This window comes from Aotus nancymaae, unplaced genomic scaffold, assembly GCF_030222135.1.
Source record: "Aotus nancymaae isolate 86718 unplaced genomic scaffold, 86718_ANA_hifiasm-v0.15.2.pri h1tg000079l, whole genome shotgun sequence".
Lineage (NCBI taxonomy): Eukaryota > Metazoa > Chordata > Mammalia > Primates > Aotidae > Aotus > Aotus nancymaae.
In genome coordinates this window covers 28,756,700-28,779,032 of record NW_026988494.1, presented here as the reverse complement: position 1 = coordinate 28,779,032, position 22,333 = coordinate 28,756,700, and the positions used below count along the sequence as shown (strand labels likewise).

At 52.4% G+C, this 22,333-nt stretch overlaps 1 protein-coding gene across 1 annotated transcript in view; it reads left to right on the top strand.

Moving 5' to 3' along the window:
- XKR6 (XK related 6) overlaps nucleotides 1-22,333 on the top strand; it is a 280,544-nt gene that overhangs the window by 230,918 nt on the left and 27,293 nt on the right. The gene's annotated exons all lie outside the window — the stretch shown is intronic.

Genomic DNA, 22,333 nt, shown 5'->3' with positions numbered 1-22,333 from the left:
ACCTCCCACCAGGCCCCACCCCCAGCAGTGGGGACTACATTTCAACATGAGGTTTGGGCAAGGATACACATTCAGACTCTATCACCATCTCCACAAAAACAAAGAAAATTAGCCAGGCATGTTGGCACATGCCTGTGGTCCCAGCTGCTGGGGAGGCTAAGGTGGGAGGATAGCTTGAGCTCAAGCATTTGAGGCTGCAGTGAGCTGTAATCTTGCCACTGCTCTTCAGCCAGGGCAACAGAATGAAACCCTGTCTCAAACAAAAGAAAAGAAAAAACAAATGTGATAAGGCAAGGTTCAGCGCGTCACAAGGATGCTGAAGATAGGAGAGGTTCTGTTGTACTGACTCTATTAGTGCTTGGTGGGGGTTTATGACTGTGCATACAGCGAGCGAGCTCATGGATGATGTGGGTGGTAAGTGGGCCTCTTTCCACCCCAACTGGCTGCCTCCCAGGTCACTAACCCATTACCCAATCACTTCAGAGCAAGAATGTTGCAGGGAACCCTGTAGGTGAACTTGGGCTCCCTTCCTGGCCAGGGGCTTTGAGGCAGCCCTTGAGGCAGGTGGGCTGAGGCCGGGTGTGGGGGTGGGGGCTTTGGAAAAGCCTGGAGGGGGCAGGGGGGCTGCAGGAAGTCATGCTGTGGACCTGTGCCACGTGTGCCCTTTATAGCCGGTTCTTCTCCTTCCCACTCCCCTACCCACTGGCTCACGATTTTCCCTGCTGATCCTGGCTTTTTCTCAGCCAGCTGGAGGAGGGCAAGGGGCTGACTGTGGCCTCTGGGTTCTCCCGTGAACCCCACTCAGCCCCACCCTTCTGCAGGGGCCTTTTCTTGACCTGGCATCCCCATAACAGCTCTTGTCCCTGCCCCCTCCTGGGCCCGGGCTCCCCACTCTGAGCTCAGCCCAGGTCAGGAGGAAAACCTCATTCCTCCGGCAAGGCCACTGACATGCAGCTGGGTGGTTCTGCCTGCCCAGCTTCACACCTGCTGTGCTGCAGCCTACTCGGAAGAGACACTAGCCTCCCGGATCCCCAATCCCAGGGGAAGATGAGCCTCTAGAGTGGAATAGAATGAGGGGCTGTGAGGTCATGAACCAGCCTTCCCATTTTGCAGGTGAAGACACTGAGGTCCCGGGACTTGTGTAAGAGAGCGAGATGAGAAAGAAGCCATGCATGTGAAATGGACCGGTGCCACTACTGTTATTTCAGGCTAAAACCGGGATCCCCCCACCCCCCATGCAGCTGCCAGTGGTGGTCTTCATCACACCTCCCCAGGCTTCTTGCTGTTCATCTGCAAGCCTGTTCCCTTCTCTGAGCTGCAGCCTGGCTGTTACCTATATGTCGCTCAGCACCTTGTCCCATTCTGGTGTGTGTTCCCGAGTCACTGCTGTGGAGGCCTCCCTGCCACACACATACACACCCACACACACACACACACACACACACACACTTCTCTAGGTTTATTTTCCCCACATCCCTTGTGTCCCCAGCATGATTTTCCATAACTGTTTGCTCATTTGAACATTGCCTCTGCCTGGAAACTGAGTTCCAAGGGCAGGGACCTGGGATGCTGTGGCCTCCAGACTTCCTGGGCACCTGCTACAAGGGACTGGCCTGGGACAGCAGCCCTGGGGTCGTGGATGGACGGGTGACTCCGTTTGGTGCTTGACAACTCAGAAAGCTCCTGGAGATGTCAGGGCGTGCTGCTGAGGTTCTGGGGCTCACAGTCAGTCCTGGATGGGAATCCCCACTCCCCATCCTTGCTGCGTGGCCTTGGGCAAGTAATTCACCATCTCTGTACCTCAGGGTTCTCGTGTGTAGAAAAATGTAACAACGGTAACTGTGCAATGGGCAGTTGTGAGGGTTTGATAGGACAGCATCTGAGAAACTTCTAGCAAGCTGCTGGCCTTGGAAAGCATTTGAAAGTTACTCCTGGTGACCTTGGGAGGCGATGGTTTGGCCAGCAAGCCAAGGGCCTGTGGTGCTTGCCAACCGGATCATATGTTTTCGCCATCTCAAGTTCTTTTCAGAATGTGCTGAGGGATGAACGAATGAATTATTAAGCATTCTCTGTCTAGGAGACTGGGTTTTCTGTTCTTGTCAGGGGTTTTTGGACTAAAACTGTTGTGGGGACACATCTCTTTCTTCATTTACACCTGCTGGAAGTCAAGAGAGAGTCCGACAAGAGACCTTTATCCCCACTTTATGGATGAGGTGGTTCTTACCATCTCAGGGCTGGTCCATGGGAATGACAGGAGAGGCCTGGACCCGTGATCCCTGCTACAGTCACGCCCCTGCCAGCCCTGCCCAGGGTGGGTGTGCTCTGCTTCTAGCAGGCTCTGCAAGGAGCTAGTGCTCCCTGGGGAGATGAGACCCTTCTGAGCTTGGGCCGGCACCACACTGGCTTTAGCAGGGCCCTAGAGGAGGCTGGGGGTTGGGAGCACAGAAGAGCCCCCTGCACTGTCCACTGGCCAGGTGGTGATGGCAGCAGGAGGCGAGGGCTGCTGGCCTGGGACAAGGTGGAGTCCCACCCCTGGCTGCTGGGAAGCCTGCTCCTTCCTCTCCACCGTGACCTCCTCTGGTCTCAACCAATGCCACTTCCATCCATCCTGCCATGTGCCATGCGTGCACGCGTTCCTGGGCCAGGAAGGGTGGAGAGACAAGGACGCCCAGTTTCTGGCCTTAGAAAGCTTCCAGTTGCAGCTCTGTGGCTTTTTCATGCAGAGGAGCCAGGAGAGGGCCATGTTGGAGGAGCTGTGAACCTGTGGACCCCTGAGTTGAGGCAGGCTGGGCTGGGAAAGGGTCTCGTGGCCTGTGGAAGTGGGCTCCTGCTCCAGCTCAGAGATGCTGCTCAGACTTCACCTCCTCCTGCAATCTTCCTCGCCCCCTGCACCCACCCACCTTGGGCTAGGAGTTCCCTCCTCTGCCCTGAGTCCCTTGTGCTTTGGGCACAGCATAGTCTGTAGGCACTCGTGCCTGACTCTGTGTCCTTGGATGAGTTGTTTAATAGTGCTTGCCTCCGTTTCCCCTTTGTAAAATGGGGATAGCAGCAGACTCGCTGCCTTCCGTCACATCCCCCTCTCCGAGCACTAACAGTGTACCCTGCTAGCCTTGAGCGCTGGCTCCATGCCTGGCACACGGGAGGCCTCTCTGCCCTCTTTTCAGGTGACTGTTCTAGGAACAGGTGCACCTTGCTGGCTATGGAGCAAGAGCTCAGAGCCCCGGTGAGCTCCAGGTCCAGCTCTGTGCTGCAGCTGTCTGCCTTGATCACAGGAGAGAAAGACCACCTTGTGGGGACCCTAAGAAGGTGACGAGAAGGCAACACAGATGTATATGAGGAAGCCTGGAGGGAGAGGAGGCTGTACTGAAACAGAGAACTATGAAAAGCAGACCCTGCTCCACTTACCATGAGGCTGTGTCCTGATCAACCCATTGTAAGCTGACAGCTCATTTAATGCTGGCCACACTGCGGTGGTCCCCGACTTAGGATGGTTCAGCTTTTGATGTTTTGACTTCAGGATGGTGCCAAAGTGATACGCATTCAGTACAAACCACAGCCCCGTTGTGAGTCATAGAAGCTCCTTGATTTACCATGAGTTTATGTCCCGATAAACCCACTGTAAAGTTGAGAGATCGTAAGTCAGACCATCCTAAGTCAGGAGCGTCTGTAACCTGAGCTCAAATCCCAGTGCTCTAGTTCTCCTGCTGGGTGACTTTGGGAAAGCTTCCAAACCTGCCCAAGTCTTTCAGGGGCTGCCCTGCCTCTCAGAACCTGGTCCACAGCCCTGCAGGGTGGCTACTGAACTGCACCTGAGGGGAAGGGGGCCCACGATGGGCCTCCAAGGGCAGCTCTTCTCCCTGAAGGGCAGTTATGGAGAGTCCACTAAGCTGCCTCCAGGACTTGAGATGTGGAAGGGACTTAGAAACGATTGTTCCGCTCTTTGTCTTATGGAAGGGGAGGCCGGAAGTGGGAGTGGAGGGGTGATTTGCCCCAGTACCTAGAGCTGACCTCTGCAAAAGCAGCCCCAGGACCCAGGCTCCTCCAGCCAGGGCTCGCCCTGCACTCCCTGGGTGTCTCCAGCAGCACGTGGAGATGTTGCTGGGAGAGGGTGGTGTGAGTGTGAGGCTCACTCAACAGAGATGTGGCCTTTGCTGCCCTGCCCTGGGCCTGACTTTGGGGAGCCTTCTGGGAGGCTGCACCGCACAGGCCAAGGCTGGGCATTGGCGATCACCTGGCAATTTGGACTCTAAGATGTGGAATTGTCACTGGCCACCCTGGCTGGTGCTATGCAAACTCCACTAAACGCCATCTTCTATTTTGAGCCTGTTTCCCAGGGAGGCCCCAGGAAGCAACACAGATGAGCGTGTCTTCCCAGAATGGGGCTGGTGTACATGAATACAAGCAGGGCTTGATGAGCCACAGCTACATGCCAGGGTGGGAGGTGCTGGGCCTTCCCCATGAGAAAGCAGCCAGCAGTGGGGCGGCAGGTGCTGTAGGAGGATACAGACTGGGTCCTGCAGGGAGGAGGGTGCTATAGCAGGGGACAGACTGGGTCCTACAGGGTGGGGGGTGCTATAGCAGGGGACAGACTGGGTCCTACAGGGTAGGGCTGTAGGAGGAGACAGACCAGGTCCTGTAGGGTGACGGATGCTACAGGAGGGGACAGACCAGATCCTGCAGGGTTGGGGGTTACTATAGGAAGGGACAGACCAGGTCCTGCAGGGTGACAGATGCTACAGGAGGGGACAGACCAGATCCTGCAGGGGTAGACCAGGTCCTGCAGGGTGGGGGTGCTAGAGGAGGGGTAGACCGGGTCCTTCAGGGTGGGGGTGCTAGAGGAGGGGTAGACCAGGTCCTGCAGGGTGGGGGTGCTAGAGGAGGGGTAGACCGGGTCCTTCAGGGTGGGGGTGCTAGAGGAGGGGTAGACCGGGTCCTGCAGGGTGGCTGCTGAGCTGGAAAGATCTCTGGGCAGCTGAGCAGGCCCTACAAGGTCTGCAGAGTCACAGTAGTGCCAGGGCCTGAGAGCCCACCTGGTCTTCACCTCCTGTCTCATTCATAAGGAAACACAGGGGAAGGGCTTCCCGAGGCCACTCGCAGCGTGGGGGTGTGCAGAACACAGCAGCCTTCTCAGCTGGCAGAGGCTTCCAGTGGATGCGGTGCTGGATCTTCCACAGAACCGACAGCTGCATGGGATGAGGGTCAGCAGGACGCTGAGGGAGAGGGTCTGTCTGCTGGGTGGGGACGGACCTGAGCTCAAATCCCAGTGCTCTAGTTCTCTTGCTGTGTAACTTTGGGAAAGCTTCCAAACCTCTGTGAAGCCCAGCCTCTTCACCTGTAACTGGGACGCTGGTTTTCCCTCACAGGGTTGTTGTGAGGCACCCGTGAGGTATGTTGGTGGTGCTTGGCCTACAAACGGCAGCCACTGTTAGATCCTGAGTCCTCTTCTCTGAGGGGAAGGTGGCCGTTCTGCAGTCACCCTCTCCCCAACCCACCCTGGACCTTGCACTTGGCTACATGACTTTGAAAGGGATTGCTTACCCAACCCCAGGCCTCACAGCCACTTCATCCTGGGAGGCAGGGAGCGTTTGAGCCCAGAGCTGAGAAGACCGCCCAGGAGTGCTCTTTCCTAGGCTCTTGGGTCCACACACCTGTGTAATCACATCTCCAAAGCCTGCCTGGCTCCCAGAATGTGGGCAGAGCTGAGCAGAGCCCAGAGTAAAGGGATCCACAGTTCCCTGGTGATGGGCTGCTCTCAGGGCACCGGATGAAAGGGACTTTTCAGCCTCAAAAACTGAAGGTTGAGAGAAGATGCAGGCAAGACATCTTAGATGGTGAGTGAAAGGTCACACTTGCCAATACTTGGGTGTGAGCTGCGTCCAGGGCCCCAGTGGCTGTGCCGCGCTCTCTGTCTCCTTCTTTGGGTCTGGCAAAGTGGTGCTTCTCTTCCTGATCACCAGGGCCATCCTGGTCCTTTCTGACCTTCCTCTTCCATGGAGGCTAAGCGACGGCATTTTCAGGGCTCTGTCCTGGGCTGCTCTCCCTCGATCCCCCAGGGTGACCCCAGCCATGCCCCCAGATTTGCCATCTGTGCTCCCTCAACTCCACTGTCAGCATCTGCAGTGCCGATCTGCGTTTTGTGCTTCATGGTGACACCCACAGGGCCTCCTGGCATGCCTGCCTGGACGTTCCCCCAATATCTCACCCCCGCTCCCAAACCTTCTCCCTCCTCTTTGGTTCATCCTGGTGAATGACAACACCATCCTTCTGGTCAACCAAACTAACCCTCAGCCCTGTCTTCATTTTCTCCCTTTTCCTCTGCCGCTAAGAGCTATGGTTTCCCCTTTGCCAGCATCACCACCATGGACCAAGCCCTCCTCATTCGTAGTCACTGGGACTACCGTGTCTTCCACTCCAACCTGTTCTCTTTACTGCAGCCAGAGCTAGCCTCCTCACTTGCCATCCGATCCCCACCGTGCCTGCCCCCTGCCCTTTCTGTCCAGCCTGGCCTCCCCTCACTCCTTCCTCTCTCTTCCCAAGAAAACCTGGGGGATTTTGACCCGTCTGAAACTGTCTGCCTGGAGCACCCTCTTTCTCTTAGCCACTTGGTGAACTCTCCCCCATTCGTGAGCGCTCAGCTCAGATGTCTCTGATAGAAATATCTCATGCCTAGCAATGGAATTAGAAGCCTCTCCTGCTGTTTCAGCCTTGTTGCCGGCTCCCAATGCATGTCTCCTCCACCAGTCTCTGAACAGCATGAGGGCAAGGACCGCGCTGGGTCCCCTGTGCCTATCCCAGGGCGTGGTATGCAGTAGGAGCTCAATTATGTCTGCTGAGTGCTTGAATATGACTCAAGGGGTTTGGATCACTGCAGCAGAGTGCTCAGGAATGTCAGAAGGGGGCATGTTTAGGGCAGATTGAGGGACAGCATGGTCCACAGAGAGGGAAAACCACAGGACACGCCACCCCCAGGGGCGGGTGAGGCGGATGAAAAATCTCCTTCGTGTTTTAAATAAATTATTAATGATAGACCCACTATGGGCTGAAAAAGGACACTAGGGTGTTTCAGCCATGCCCTGCACCTGGAGCTTACACAAGGGCTCCAGCGTGTCCACTCCTGGGCGGGCTCTGCAGCCTGCTCAAGTGCATGTGTCCATTACATGATTCAAAGCCCCCGGTGGAGTGTGGGTGACTTCACTTTGGATCGGGGGTCCCGTTGTGGTTGGGAAGTGCTTGGATCAGCTATTTGTGTTTTCCTTCCTGCGGGCAGAGCTGGTCTCAACCCCATTCCCCATGGGCAGTCTGTGTGCAGATGGGCTAGTTGGGTCAGGCCGATTCATCTGAGCAAGCCGCAGGCAGGGCCACACCGAGAGGAGTGTGTGGTCCTGAGGTCTTTAGTTGTAATCTGGGTGGTCAAAGTGGCCTTTCCCATCGTGGGCATGGCAGTGGTCACAACTCCACTCCAAAAATCACAGGGCGCAACCAGAAAGGGGCTTGTCTTGCCTGGTTGGAAAGAATGCATGGGGCTGGAGAGAGGAATCAAATGCAGTCCCCATATTCACTCCGGGCAGGAGACTGTGGGTGGGCTGGAGAGTGAGGCTTGAGGACAGGAGAGGGAAGGGAGAAGGAAAAGGCTTTGTACCCTTGCCCTGTGGGCTTGGAATAGAGACATACGAACTTTTCAGAGCTCAAAGATTCTATTAACAAGTTGCCCAATGTGTTCATTCATTCATTAGAGAACATCAGATGCCAGTAAGTGCCAGGTAGTGTGCCTCAGATCAGAGATACAAAGATAAATAAAAAACCCAAACCCTGGTCTCTGTTATTCTGGGAGCTTAGACAGGGAAACAAAAGGAAACCCACATTTCTCCAATACATGGGTGTCCCAAGGCATTTGGTCTTTTTATTTTTATTTATTTAGAGATGGAGTCTCTCTCTGTTGCCTAGGCTAGAGTGCAGTGGCGCCAGGTCGGCTCACTGCAACTTCCCCCTCCGCAGTTCAAGCAATTCTCCTGCCTCAGTGTCCCAGTTAGCTGGGATTATAAGCATGCACCACCAGGCCCAGCTAATTTTTGTATTTTTAGTAGAGACAGGGTCTCACTGTGTTGGCCAGGCTGGTGTCAAACTCCCGACCTCAGGTGATCCTCCCTCCTCCGCCTCCCAAAGTACTGGGATTACAGGCATGAGCCACCACGCCCGGCCAGCATTTTGGTCTTTTTAATCAAGTTTTTTGCAATGTCTTGGAGAAGGCGGTAGTGGCCTGAGGCCTGCTGTGCTGGGGGGGAAGAAATGAGGTTGGGTGGTGTAGGGTGAAGCCAATCTCACCCAGGCCATGTTCTCCTGAGCCCTAGGGTGTTTAGGGAAGTCACCCCAGTCTTGACCCTACATCCAGAAAGACTGCATCTGCCGCAGCTGCCTCTGTTCCCAGAAGCCTCAGGGTGTTTTCCCCTGCCATGTCCCCTGGGCGCCTGGCAGGAAATGCCATTTCATCCCTGTGTTCTCAGACATGCGCCCTGAGCCCACCACCATTGCACAGCTGATGTTGGAGATGCTGGCAAGAAGGGCTAAAAATAGCTCTGATTTGATGTGCTGCTCTCAGGGGCTGGGTTGGCAGCTGGGCCCCCACCTTTTCCTTGTGCAGAAGGCATTTCTGCTCTAGGATATGTTGGGGGAGGGGTGCGTGGGGTGGAGGGGAGCATAGAAGTTTCTCAGAACCAGCCAGTCTGTGGAAGGTTCTAGAGTCTGTTCTCATACCCAGTGCCTGTGAACCAGAGGCCTGTGGCCAAGGTCACTGCTACATGGGTGTATTATTTTTGCTGCCAGACCTTGCCTTTGGGTGGTTCTGAGGAGTCTGAAAGTGGGATTTGTGTGTGGGTGTGGGGCACCCTGCCCTGGCGTGTGGTGAATGGCTGGAGTGGAGAGGGCTGTTGAGGGGTCTGTGGGTCCAGCCCTTGCCTTCTGTGTGCTGTGAGCCTCTGACAGCCTCAGTAAGTTTGTTTCTGTTTCTTAAACTGTCCAGGGAGAGGCAGGAAACCTGTCTCATTGTAGGTTTAGCCGGTGGTGCTGGTTGCTAAGTTCTCTATTGTGTTCAACCCCAATCTTACCTGCTTGAATTTAGCTGGGGCCTCTGGTCGTCTATTTTTGGGACATCTATTTCCTGTAATTGAAGCCAGGGTTGCAGGCAGCTCTTGGTCAAACGAGATCAGCTTCCATCAGAACCATCAGAGCCGGGGCCAAACTCACTTTGGTGCACTCGGATTGGATGTCACCATGGTGGGCTGAGGGGCACTGGATATATGGATGCCCCTCCTGGGGGTTAAAATCTAGCTGGAGATGTTTCTCTCTTCCTAAGTGACTCAGTGTACGGCGAGGGGTAAGGAGAGCTCAGATATCAGAGGAGAGCGGCCTTCAGGGGTAGGAAACAGAGGCAGGCACCACAGACGAGCAGACGGAGGCTTCCGTCTGGCTTTCTAGCATGGCGGGCCATTGAACTCCGTGAGCCTCGGGGTCTTCACCTGTAAAATGGGGCTTGCAGATGATCTCATTCACAGGGTGTGGACAGGAGTGAGTGAGACGGGGAGGGAATGAGAGAAAGAGAGCAGGAGAGCATAGTGCCCTGAAGTAGAAGCACTCCCTCCCGAGTCAACACCGGGGTGTGAACCTAGCAGCCACATCCTCTTGCTTTGTTCTCTTCATCTGAGGATGAACCTAAGGCTTTCTGGGGGCTTAGACGAGTTGATAGATGCAGAGTGCCTGGCACAGAAATGGGAATGAGGGGAGGAATTTCACCAGGGCAGGGATGCAGGCATGTGGTGGGGAGCTTGGCCCTGCCCAGGGATGGATCTCCAGGCAGAGGGGACAGCAGGAGCAGACTCAGAGAGGGGCACCCCCAGGAAGATCTGAGGACGGAGAGCCATGGATGTGGCCGGAGGGCAGGAGCAGGTGTGGGGGACAGGCAGGAAGGTGGGTCAGAGTCAACCACGGGAGATTGAGCTCCAGGGTGCAGAGGCAATGGGGACCACCCAGTTTACTTAATCTAAGTAAGCCTCAGCTTTCTCATCTGTCAAATGGGACTGAGCCCCAGGTCGTCATAGTAACTGCTGTTTGCCTGGCAAAAGCTTATGGGCTGTACCATGTCCTGTCTGTGTCAAGTCAGGCAGTGATGCTCCTGAGATCGGCAAATGGGATGGAAGGGTGCCACGGCCCTCTGCTCTGTCCTGCAGCCTGCTCCTGAGCCAGGATCCCAGGGAGCAGCCACTAAGGCTCCGACCTGGGCAGAGTGAACGGCAGGCGGGTAGGAGAGCCACAGATGGGCACGGTGCCTACCTGGGCCATGCAGCCCGAGGTCCCGAAGCCTCCTCGGCCCCTCCTTTGAGCCACTTTCACCTGCAGCCACTGCACGTGGCCACCTGGCCCTAGACCCTTGCAGCCCTGGGATGTGGTCAGACGTGGAAAGGACCCACAAGGAGGCATCCGCTCCACCCTCAGAAGGATGCGTCAGGCGAGAAAGCGATCTTGCAATGTCTCAACAGCTTTGCTGTGGCTACAAGTCAGGCCTCCCAAATAAGGCAGGCGCAGGGTGAGGGAAAGGGGAGTACCATGGACAGGGCAGAGGACAGATAGGGGAGAACTGGCAAGTGTGGGTATCAGTGAGCTCGCGGGTGCTTTGGTAGCAATGAGCTTAGCTTTGTAATTTGAGCACCCCTGCTCTCCTTGCTGAGGTGGGTCCGACAGCTGAACATGAGTTTGGCTTTTTTCTCTGTATGCCCGGTCTCCCTGCCTCCCTGTGGAGGCCACAGTGATAGTGAGTGACCGGGAGCAGGAGGGGAAGCACAGGCAGGGGAACTTGCTCGCAGCAATCCAGGCTGGCTGTGAGCGCAGGGCCAAGGCAACGGGACTGTGTGTACACGGGTATCTGCACAGGTGGAAGCTGAGCTGTGTGTTGCATGCATGGATATTGGGTAGTTTGCGTGTGTGTGTGTGTGCGTGTGTGTGTGCTCTGTTGAACACAGTGCCTCTGTGTGGAGTGGATGTGCTTTGTGTGGAGTAGACTGTGTGTAAAGTGCATGCATATTATGAGTACAGTGTGTGTATGGGTCTGTGTGGTGTGTTCCAGTGTGTCTGTTCATGTGGGAGGTGTGTGTATGGGTGTGGTTGTGTGTCTGAGTGACATAGCACACACCGCATCCTACAGGATAAGGGTAAAGATGCTTCGAGTAAACACCCCTCCGGGGGGGATAACTGTGTCATTATCAGCATGAGAAGAAAGGTGTGCTCTGCCTTTGAGGTCGGCTTTCTAGGTCTTTTTGGAAAGAGCTTGAATAGGTCTTGGCCACAAAGGGGTTGGAGTGCATCCCACAGGCCTGGCTGCTGGGGTGGAGGTGGCCCTGGAGGGGCCATCAGGGTTCTATGTGCTGCTGTGACCTTGGGCCTGGGGCCTCAAGGCCTCCCTTGGTGAGCCCATGGGTTGCAATTGACATGGCCTAAGGCCCTGCTGGTTGGTAGGGTCTCAGCTCCCCAGCCTCCCCACAACCTCCACAGCACTCAGCACCCATAAGCACCCAGGCCACGTGGCCACACGGACTGTAGGCTCTGAGGGCAGGAGGCTGGGGCTGAAGCCCGGCCTACCACGCAGCCACTTAGCACATCCCCTATAGGTCTTCCCGGGAGCGGTCCTCTGGTAGAGGCTGGGGGCCCAGTGTGGGGCAGACCGGGCTCGCTCAGGGCCTGCCTGAGGGGCTGAGGGTCCTGCAGAAGTTGCCGAGCTTAACCTCAGCTCACACAGGTGCTTGGCAACAGTCCCAGTGCATGGGGTCAGCAGACTCAGCTGGGTGACATCCGCCAGTTCCTTCGCCTCAGTTTCCCCATCTCCACAGGGCCCATGGTGCCCACCCTGGGGTCGGGGCAGAAGCAGGAGGCCTCGCAGGTGCTGAGTGCCCCTAAGCGGTATCACTTTGTGTGGTTGTGGCTGTGGTTGTGACACTCCCCTCTGTTCCTGCCCCTGGGTACTAACCTGTAGACTGTCAAGGGCTGAAAGAGTGGAGGGTGTTAATGGGAAGAGGCTGTGAACCCGGAGGAAGGACAGCAGAGAGGGGAGAAGGAGCCTGTTGGACAGGGCCTGGAGGGGTCTCCGTGTCGTGAGGCAATGGGAAAGGTGCCCCTTCAGCCTCCTCTCCACTGCAGCCCCTCTAGGAGTCATTGAGGAGCCCCCTCACCCGCTCCCTCGGTGTCTGAGAAGCCTGGCCTGGTGGCTCAGCCACCTTGGCTGCTGGGACCAGAGCTATGTCCCTGCATGACCCCAACCTCAGCATCCCATTCATAACCAAGTTGGGAGCTGATGGCATGGAGCAGCTGAAGGGAAGGGGCTGCCATTCTGCTCGATTTCTGGTGGAAAGAATCAGTGGGCCACAGCACACGCCATACAGGGAACAAAACAGTTTGCTGGTGATGGGCCCGTCGGCCTCTTGCAAAGGGGATGTGAGTGGCATGTCAGGGTACCACTGGTTGTCACACACAAGTTTTTTGTGTCCTGGATATGTGCGCTGCTGCTGGCCAAGGCAGCTCCTTGGGTAGTGGGGAGAAGCCAGCAACTGGTGAGATCTTGGGAACGCCAGGAGGAGGGTGGGACCTGCATTGTGTGGCTCTGAACCAGCCCTGCTCCCCGACCAGGCATCTTCGGGTGCCCACAGAGTTCAAACAGCGGTCTCCCTGGGGAACTCAGCCTCCTGCCAGGGCTTGCTGTGCCACTTACGGTTCCCAGGGGAAAATCAGGGCCTGCTGTGGCCTCTGCCCTGCCTATTTCCCATGGCTTCCTGGGGCCGCAGCCCTCCTGGTTTGGCTCATGGGCTCTAGAGGGAACACTGTAGGTCGTCCACAGTGACTACAGTGGGCCCTGAGCCCGGAGCCCTGCAGTCTTGCGCTATGTGGCACCCTCAAATGTTGGCCAAGGAGGAAGGCAGGTCTAGGGGTGCTAAGTAATTTGCAGTGAGAGTCCTGAGTGAGGTGCCCAGACCTGCTTTATTCCTGCTTATGAATCCATCTCTCAGCTTAGGCACTTCCCTCCTTCTCTCTCTCCTCCCTCCTTCCTTCTCTTTCTCTCCCTCTTCCTTCCTCCATTCTTTCCTTTCACTAATGTGGGCCCAGGGCATGCTATGTGCCAGGCGCTCTGCTACATGAGGGGCCATGCCAGTGACCAGCATAGACATAGCCCTGCCCACCAGGCCCTCGCTGGAAAGGTTCACATTGCATTACACATCAATGCAGGATTTCCCACAAACACTCCAGGTACTTCTTAGGTGCAGCCAAGATTGAGACCCGCTGTGCTGCCATGTGTGCAGTTAGGGGACACACCTAGGGGAGGGGGAGGTTGGCTGCTGTGGACCCCTGAGGCCCAGGGAGAAGCAGGGGTTGCACAGTGAAGAGTGGTTCTCCCAAGGACACCTGACGACCTACCAGGCGGCAGGGCCCAGCCCCTGGCCTTGGAAATGTCTTCCTAGGACAGCTTTGCCTTGCTCACAGCACCTGAAGGTGGGCAAGGCCCGCTGGTCTCTGATAGAAAGCAGAGCTCTGGGTTAAGGCAGGAACTTCAAGAACCCAGAGGCTTAGGGGAAGCTTTTTATTTTTCTTTATTTTTCTTTAGACGGGAGTCTAGCTCTTGTTGCCCAGGCTGTAGTGCAATGGCATGTTCTCGGTTCATCACAACCTCTATATCTTGAGTTCAAGCAATGCTCCTGCCTCAGCCTCCCAAGTAGCTGGGATTACTGGCATGCGCCACCATGCCTGGCCAATTTTTTTTTTTTTTTTTAATTTTTAGTGGTGACAGAGTTTCTCCATGTTGGTCAGGTTGGTCTCGAACTCTCAACCTCAGGTCATCCACCCACCTTGGCCTCCCAAAGTGCTGGGATTACAGGTGTGAGCCACCATGCCCAGCTGATTTAGGGGAAGCTTTAAGGACCAAAGGCAGCCTGGGGTCTTAGGCCCCTTTTGCATGACCACCACTCCCAGGTGGGATACACGCACTCACAGAATCAGGTTTCTGAATAAACCACTTAAGGGGTGAGAGCTAGAGAGTCCTAAAGCCACTAGGCACAGGTCAGCTGCCCAAGTAGGCAGCGAAGTCACCCCTCTTAGGAGCTGGCTTGGCGCCAGGGGACTGGGCCTCTAGGATAGGATATGGGAGCAGCTGTCCCTTAAATCCTGGTAACCCCACCCATTTGTTCCTCAAGCTTGTTAGGGTAGCCTTGGGAAGTCATCAGTAGAGTATTCCTCTCAGTCACTGGTCCTTGGGGCCAGGCCCAAAGAGACATTTTCAGGAGGGAGAGAAGCAGGAAGTGTGGTGGGTGGGTCTGGCTTCTTCTCTGCCAGGGCTCTTCCTGCCTCCTAGCCTGACTGGGCAGGTCAGCTATTTACTGGGGAGTGGAAGTTCTGAAGCTTTCATACCTGCTTGTGCTGGGAATAAAGTTTCCTTTGGGCCTTTTCATCCAGGATTTGTGAGTTTATTCCTTCCAGAAAGCTGCAGAAGCAGGTCTTGGGAAAAGCAGGAAAAGGTCCTCCCAGATGGCGTTCAGGGATGGTGGATTTCCTTCAGCCCCACTGAAGCTTAGGCTTTAGGGCCCCTCACTTTTATGAGCCTCTTCTGGGACCGTGTACTCAATTTTGAATTTGTAATTTTATATTCTTTTTCTTTACATTTTTGTTTAAATTAAAATTCTTTTATGGACATAGAGTAAAATTGACTGTATGTGTGTTTGTAGAGGTCTTTGAGTTTCAGTGCATATACAGATTCACATACTCACCACCACAGTCAGCTCACAGGACAGTTCCATCACCCCAGAACACTCCCCCATGTGCCCACTTTTAAGCAAATCATCCCTTAATTTAAGCCTCTGGGAGCTACTGATCTGTTCTCCATCCCTCTGCCTTTGCAGAATATCATATAAGTGGAATAACACTGCATATAACTATCGACACAGACTTCATTCATTCAGGATAAGGCCTTGGAGATTCATCCAGGTTGTTGTGTGCATCAGTGGTTTGTTCTTTTTTATTCCTGAGTAGTATTCCACAGCATGGATTACCATAATTGCTTATGTATTCACCTGCTGAAGGATAGTTGGCAAGTATGAAAAGAACTGCTAAAACATTTGTGTACACATTTTTGTGTAGACAAAAGCCTTTTGTTTCTAGAACACCCAGAAAGGGATCTATGGGTCATTTGGGGATAGTATGTTTAACTTTATAAGAGACTGTCCACTATTTTCCAGAGTGTCAGTAGCTTTCGCATTGCCACTGCAATAGATGAGCATTCTAGTTGCTCTGTATTCTTGTCAGCACTTGACAGTGTCAGGGTATTTTTTAGCCATTTTAACAGATACGAAGTGCTCTCTCGTGGGGTTTTTACATTGTGATTTTAATATATGTTTCCCTACTTACTTATAATGTTGGGCTCTCTCCTCCCCATGTTTATTTGCTATTGGGTATCTTCTTTGGTAAAATATCTGTTCAAATCTTCTACCCATTTTAAAAACTGGCTTGTTTGTTTTCTTACTAGTGAGTTTTGAGAGTTCTTTGTCTATTCTAGGTATACATTCTTTGTCAGATAGGTGATTTGCAAATATTTTCTCCCAGTCTGTAGCTTGCCTTTTCATTATCTTAATAATGTCATTCACAGAGAAAAAGTTTTTAATTTTGATAATCTTTTTTGTTTTATGGATCATGCCTTTTCTGCCATATTTAAGAACTCTTTGTCTGATACAAGGTACAGAAACCGCTCCTAGGGTTTCTTCTTAAAGTTTTATGGTTTTACACTTTAACCTATGATGCATTTTAAGTTAGTTGTTGCATATGAATGACTAATTATTACTACATCATTTGTTGAAAAGACTGTCAACATCGAATTGTCTTTATACCTTGTGAAAAATCAACTGGCCATAATTATGTGGGTCATCTTCTGGACTCTCTTCTGTTCTGCTGATCTATGTTTCTCTCTTGGCCAATGCTACACGGTACTGTAGCTTTATAGTAAATCCTAAAAGCAGATAGTATTCTTCAAATTTATTATTTTTTTAGAATTGTTTTGACTATTCTAGTTTCATGTAAATTTTAGATTCGGCTTGTCTGTATTAAAAAAAGAATCCCACTTGGGTTTTTATTGGAATTGTGTTACACCTATAGAGTAATTTGAGGGCAATTGTCATCTTACTATAGTGTATCCTCCAATCCAAGAACATGGTATGTCTCTCTATCATTCAGGTTTTCTTCAATTTCTTTTATTAGCATCTTGCAGCTGTGGCATACGAATCCTGCATGTTTTATTAGATTTGTCTCTAAGAATTTCATTTTTGGAGCTAATTTAAGTGGTATATATTTTTAATTTTTAAATTTCCAATTATTCATTAATTATTTATAGAAATGCATTTGACTTTTATAGACTGACTCTGTATTGTGAGACCTTGCTAAATTAATTATTTATATGAGCTTTTTAATAGATTGCTTAGGATTTTCAATCTAGACAATCTTGTCATTTACAAATTGGGACAGTTTTACCTCTTCCTTTGTAATCTGCATATACTTTCTGTATTTATTTCTTTTTCTTGACTTACTGCACATCATACTAGAAGTATGATGTCGAATAGGAGTGGTGTGTGTAGACATCATAACCCTGTTCCTGATCTTAAGACAAAAGCGTTCCGTCTTTTATCATTAAGGATGATAACTGAGAGTTTCCATAAATGCCCTTTATCTACGTAAGTTTAAGGAAGTTCCCTTCTATTTCTGGTTAGCTGAGAAAATGAATGGATGTTGAATTGTGTTACCTTTTATTTCTGCATCAGCTGTTATGATGCATGGTTAATAATGTCATAGATTACATTGATTTTTAAATCTTGGACCAGCCTTTCATTCCCAAGAAAAACCCCAGTTGGCTCTGATATATTGCTCTTTTCAGATATTACTGGATTTAATGTGCTAATATTTTGTTGAGGATTTTTGCATCTGTGTCTATGGGAGATGCCGTCTGTAGTTTTATTTTCTTGTACTGTGTTTGACTGGCTTTAGCATTAGAGTAATGCTGGTCTCATAAGATAAATAGGGAAGTATTTCTTCCTTTTTTATTTTCTGGAAAGATTGTGTAGAGTTGGTGCAATTTCCACTTTAAGTGCTTGATAGAATTTACTATTTTCCTTAAAGAAGGGTTCTCTAATCCTCAGGCCCCACAAAACTTGAGCTAACCCCTGTTTGGAGCTTTGAAGGTGGATTGTTCTTCACAATCAGAGATTTCAATGCTGTTTCTGAGAGTATCATTAGAAGCAGCTGGAGACTATGGGCCCAGATAGGCAAAGCTGCTTAGCCCCTGCCCTTGTAGAAATCACTTATTTTCTACTCCAGCCAGTCCTGGGCAGAGCCATAGCTAACCCCAGAGGGGCAACATAGTTTGGGCAAGACTTCTCTGATTTTCCTGAACCATGACTGACTGTGGGGCTTCAGGGAAGTCACTTAGTCTCTCTGAGCCTCAGATGAGCCAGCAAGAAAAAGAAGATGACAGCTGTGTCTCCCTCAAAAAGCTGTGCTCAGAGCACTAGATACTTCTGCTGGAAGGAACAGGAACTTTAAACAATGCCATGGCTTACAAAGTAAGGGAAGGAGATAGAATCCAAAGGATATAAGCAGAGTGGGCTGAAGGGAACACAGGGACAGAGCACCTCAGGGAGCAGTAATGGCTGTCACCTGCATGGTGACTTCTAACCTCTCATCTGTCCTCACAGGCATGGTTTCATTTAAGGTCCCTGTGACCCTCCAAGGGGGGAATATGGTATGCGCTCATTCGTCCAACATGTCCTGGGGTTCTACTCTGGACTAGGCATTTCATACATGAGGAAACTAAGGCTTGGAGAAGTTAGGAGATGTCCCTCAAGGTAACACAGCCAGGTGGCAGAACTGGAAGGCAGCCCAGGTGTTTTGGGCAAACTCCGTTCTTCCCCACTGTCATGCAGGTTGGACTGAGTTCAGAGGTAAGGAGACACATGGTCTACCTCTGGGAGATGCGTGGGCAGGAGCAGTCAACAGCACTGGCCCCAAAGCCAGACTGCCTGGGCTTGAAGCCCTGCTCAGCTACTTAGCTGGGAAGAGCAAGGTGTATGTTTTAACCTCGGTGCTTCTGTTTGCTGTCTGTAAAATGAATATTGGTAGGTAATATTGCACCTGTAACATTGCACCTGTAAAATGAATATTGGTAGGTAATATTGCACCTGTTAAATGAATATTGGTAGGTAATATTGTATCTATAATATTGCACTTACAAAACCAATATTGGTAAATAATATTGCACCTGTAAAATGAATATTTGTAGGTAATGTTGTACCTGTAATATTGCACTTACAAAATAAATATTGGTAGGTAATATTGCACCTGTAAAATGAATATTGGTAGGTAATATGGCACCTGTAATATAAAACGTATATTGGTAGGTAATATTGTATCTGTAAAATGTATATTGGTAGGTAATATCGCATCTGTAAAATGAATATTGGTAGGTAATATTGCACCTGTTAAATGAATATTGGTAGGTAATATTGCACCTGTTAAATGAATATTGGTAGGTAATATTGTATCTGTAATATTGCACTTATAAAACCAATATTCGTAAGTAATATTGCACCTGTAAAATGCATATTGGTAGGTAATATTGTACCTGTAATATTGCACCTGTAAAATGAATATTGGTAGGTAATATGGCACCTGTAATATTGCACTTGTAAAACGTATATTGGTAGGTAATATTGTACTGTAAAATGTATATTAGTAGGTAATGTTGCACCTGTAAAATGAATATTGGTAGGTAATACTGCAGCTACCTCATAGGTGTGCTGTGAGGATTAAATGAGGTAATACATGCCAAATGCCCAGAACAGTGCCTGGCACAAATGAGTGTCACACAAACATCCGGCATTTTTGTTTGCAAAGATGTGAGGCCATCCTTTGTGCTCTGTAAGGTCACTCACTTGAAGAAAGACGAAGTCATAAGATGTTGGCAGAGGCTTGGAAATCCCTCCTGCCTGCCCCTCCTGTGATGGGTGAATAGCTGCGCCCAGCCACAGGAAGTGTCCTGCCCAAGCTTGCCCAGTTCTGCAGACCATAGACCAGGCCCAGCTTTCTTGAGCCCCTGCTCCATGAGGATACATGGCGTTGCTGTCTTCGCCCCCGTGCATTTCATGATCCAAGGCTACTAGGGGAGATATGGCGTGACACGCGGTGACATCCACTGTAGGAGCAAATCCGGGAGGAGAGTTGGTGTCTTCTCTTGGGAAGGATGCGGTGAGCTTTCTGGAACCCGCCAGGAAGGTGGAGCAGGAGGGGTCTTGGAGGAATGACAGCCAATCCTGTGTCTCCTAAAGACACTGTGCCTCCCCCTCAGAGCGCACCTCTGGGCTGGCACCCCACGCGGTGGCAGAGGAGGGGGCGGGCCTGTGGGATGAGATCACCCGCCTGGAGCCGCCTTTCCGCGACACTTAGGGTCTGGCGCCACCGTGTGACTGCGGGCCGAGGCCGCTTCCGCAGAGGGGATGGGAGGCCCTGCAGGGGCCGGCGGGCAGCACAGCCTCAGAGGTCACCCAGGAACTCTGGGTTTTACACGCAGGAAACTGAGATTCCGAGGGAGAGCAGTGCTGGCCCAGGGGCTTAAGGGGGGCATGCCTTACTCCCTCCTCCTTAGATCCTGAGGGAGACAGACACCAGGGAAACCTGGGAGGAGGAAGAATCCTAGAGCTGCCAGGACCCTCCTGCATGAGAGGCAGGGGCTTCGCACGTGTTTTGGTCGTGGGTCCACCCGGGTTCTGGTCCTGCCTGGGTCTCCCAGCGCTGAGTGACTGAGGCAGGGGTGGCCTGCTTTCTAGCACTGGTGTCCTCCCCTATAAAGTGGGTCCAGACCTAATCATATTGCAAACCATTACCCCTTAGTTGTCTACTGGGGACCCAAGGATTTACGAGTAGCAGAAGAGGGCAGGAGTGGGGCAGTGGGAAAGGATGGGCGTTTGCATTGAGGCCTGGCGGTCAGGCGTGGGGCTGTGATCATTAAGAGCAGTGGAGCAGGGGCAGGAGCGGGGCGGTGGGAAAGGATGGGCGTTTGCGTTGAGGCCTGGCGGTCAGGCGTGGGGCTGTCATCAGCTCCTACTGTGTCCAGGAGGTGCCTGGTGGGTGACCTGGGAGGCACCATGCTGTCCAAACTCAGTTCTGCCTGGACCCTGGTGCCCTCCAGGCCCTAGCATCTGCTTGCTGATTGGCTCAGGGAGGAGTGGCACCCACTTTGCCTATATCCACCCTGGCTTTTCCCACACCCTAGCATGCTCACACCCAGGAGAGCGTCAAGATTGGTTCCCCTTGGCAGGCATTCCAGTTGAATTAGCTTATTCTGCGCTCATTGGTTTCCTTTGCCCTGGCCTTAGTGGGCAGAGCAGCCTGCGGTTTGGGGAAAATGCGGGGTGGAGGGGTAGAACCGGTGCTCCCTTTGCCCTGGTAGGGCAGACCTGGGTGAATCTGAGTGCTGGCATTACTGACCTGGGACCCAGAAGGATAGAGTTAGTGCTGCCATATAACCATTCCTCCAGCTGTTGGGCCACCTGTAAGACTAGAAGAGGCAGACTCTGTGGTCTGAGTGTACCCCTGAGACCATTAGGTTTGTGTTCTGCGGCCTGGGGTGATCTATTGCTTGTGTGCTGAAGGCGCCACCTGTCAGGAGAGCTGGGTTTGGGTCCAGGGAGCAGCTCTGATCTGGGAGATCCATGGCACTGAGGCTCTGCTGGGCACATGGCTGTCCTGGACATGAGTGCCAAAGCTCTTGGCATGCAACCCTGCCTTGGTGCCTCGGCCAGAGCATTCTTGTCCCCAGTGCCCTGCCTCCCCACACTCCCGTCATGGTTGATCCACCTGACCCTTCCATCACCCTCCATCAGGGGCTCACCTCAGTCCCTCCCAGAGTACCAATGATGACATCTGCTTCCGGGAACCTCCCTGCACACGTTTCTTGCTGCCATCACCTCTTCCAGGCAGTCTTTTCCTTCAGATCCCCAGACTTGATGCTGCTCCCCTCACTTTTGCTTTCTCCTTCAGCTCCTTCCTACTTCTCTCTCTGTCTCTCTGTGTGTGTCTGTCTCACGGTCTATGTCTCTGCCTCTGTCTCTGTCTCTCTGTGTGTGTCTGTCTCACTATGTCTCTGCCTCTGTCTCTCTGGATCTCTCCCTCCTCCTCTCCTAGTGCTCTGAGACCAGGTGCAACTTTCCCCTTCCTCTTCCTGAGCTTCTTCCCTGGTTCCTTAATTTCGTGAACTCACAGGCAGGGACCCAGGGCAAGGTAATGCCTTGTGGAAATGCCATAGTCAGCAGGTGGCAGAACCTGGAACAGAACCAGAATTTATTATTTATTAATCTAGCTTTATTTCATGCTAGAGCCTCAGTTTCCCCATGTGTTAAGTGGTGATAACCAGACCTGACCTACAGGAGCCTTGGAGGCTGCTGGCTGAGTTTGGATGGTGCCTTAAGTCCTTCTCTTGCCTTGGAGACACAGTTCCAGAGTTCTGGTGGAAATGAGGCTGGGGTTGTTATGCGGGCCTAGGGGGATGCCCACTGTGCATATCATCCCACTAATCTTCCCACGCGCCCTGTGGTGCTCTCATTCTGTCCCCATGTGAAAGATGAGTAACAAGGACACAGAGCTGGAATAACTAGTTCAAGGTCCCCCACTCCGCAAGGGATGAGACCACAACTGCTTTACTTGTGAGGCTGTGCTCTCCCCACAACCTGCTTCCTCGGCCCCTTGGCCCTCCCACAAAGAGCCTGGGCATCATTGTCAGAGGGTGGGCAGCGATCTGCACCTGTGTCCTGGGCCCTGCTGGACAGACTCCAGGGCAGGCCCTGAGTCCCCCTGATGTCCAGGGAGGGTGTCCAGTGGCCTTAGTGTGATCCCTACTTGTTCCACTGTCCAGCCACAGGAGCCTGTGCGGCAGGGGCCACCTTTCTGAGTCTGAGCTGTTTCCTGTCTGTCACACATGAGAACTACACCTTCCCACTTGTCACCTGGGCATGGCCAGCCAGTGAATGGCACATAGTGGGAGCTTCACAAATGTTCATTCCCTTCCCTTCCTTTCCTCCTCCAGAACAACAGAGGAGACAACCTTGCTGGACTGTTTCCCCCGGGGTCCTGAAGATGAGAAAGCCCACCCCCGTCCCTGAGCTCACCTGAGATGCCTACCTGCAGGCCCTGGGAAGGCATCTGGCCCCACTGTCTCATTTTCCAGATGGGCGAATGGAAACCAGGAGGAGGAGGACTTGCCTAAGGGCCCACGAGG